The 898-nt window shown below is 29.2% G+C and overlaps 1 non-coding gene across 1 annotated transcript; it reads right to left on the reverse strand.

Moving 5' to 3' along the window:
• Nucleotides 1-625: 625 nt before the first annotated feature.
• On the reverse strand, nt 626-697 carry TRNAP-AGG. Its single transcript has one exon. It is a non-coding gene; the product is annotated as a tRNA-Pro (tRNA).
• Between the last annotated feature and the right edge of the window lie 201 nt (nt 698-898).

Here is an 898-nt window from a genome sequence, read left to right on the forward strand (position 1 = left end):
AGAAGTTAGAAGAAAAAAAAAAGTTAATTACGGTAGAGAGAAGAAAAAAACAATAGAAGTTAGAAGAAAAAAGAATAGAAGTTAATTCGGTAGAGAGAAGAAAAAAGAATAGAAAAGAAAAAAAAGATAGAACTTTTTCTAGTGTAAGTACACAAGTAAATGATATTAAAAGAGAAGAATAGAAGAGTTTTAGTTTGAGACACTAGGTTGAGAAGAAAAAAGGATAGAAGTTATTTTCAATTTTAGTTTGAGACACTAGGTTTAAAAGAAAAAAGAATAGAAGTTATTTTCCGTTTTAGTTTGAGACACTAAGTTGAGAAGAAAAAAGAATAGAAGTTATTTTCAGTTTTAGTTTGAGACACTAGGTTGAGAAGAAAAAAGAAGTTTTAGTTTGAGACACTAAGTTGAGAAGAAAATAGTTTTAGTTTGAGACACTAGGTTGAGAAGAAAAAAAAATAGAAGTTATAGAAGTTATTTTCAGTTTTAGTTTGAGACATATAGAGTACATAAGTAAATGATATTAAAAGAGAATAGAAGTTATTTTCTAGTGTATATATCGTGATGATAATAATAGGTTGATATTGAATTGCTTTCTCTAAGTCTCATCTTTTGAGAAATGAACATAGGGGCATTTTGAGAATTGAACTCGGAACCTCTCGCATCCTAAGCGAGAATCATACCACTAGACCAAATGCCCTTTTTTAAAAAAATGCAACATTTTAAACTCCTACTCAATATATTTTTTTCTCTCAAGTTTGAAATCTATTTTCTTGAGCGGTTGTTGGACTATAAAACAAAAACTTACGCTAGAAACTGATTGGAATCATTCTTTCTCGACGAATCATCATGTATCCTCGGATTGGATTTTCAAGTTTTTCTTGAAGTTCTTCGATGGCTG

The sequence above is a fragment of the Cucurbita pepo genome, unplaced genomic scaffold (assembly GCF_002806865.2).
Source record: "Cucurbita pepo subsp. pepo cultivar mu-cu-16 unplaced genomic scaffold, ASM280686v2 Cp4.1_scaffold000427, whole genome shotgun sequence".
NCBI classification, from domain to species: Eukaryota; Viridiplantae; Streptophyta; class Magnoliopsida; order Cucurbitales; family Cucurbitaceae; genus Cucurbita; species Cucurbita pepo.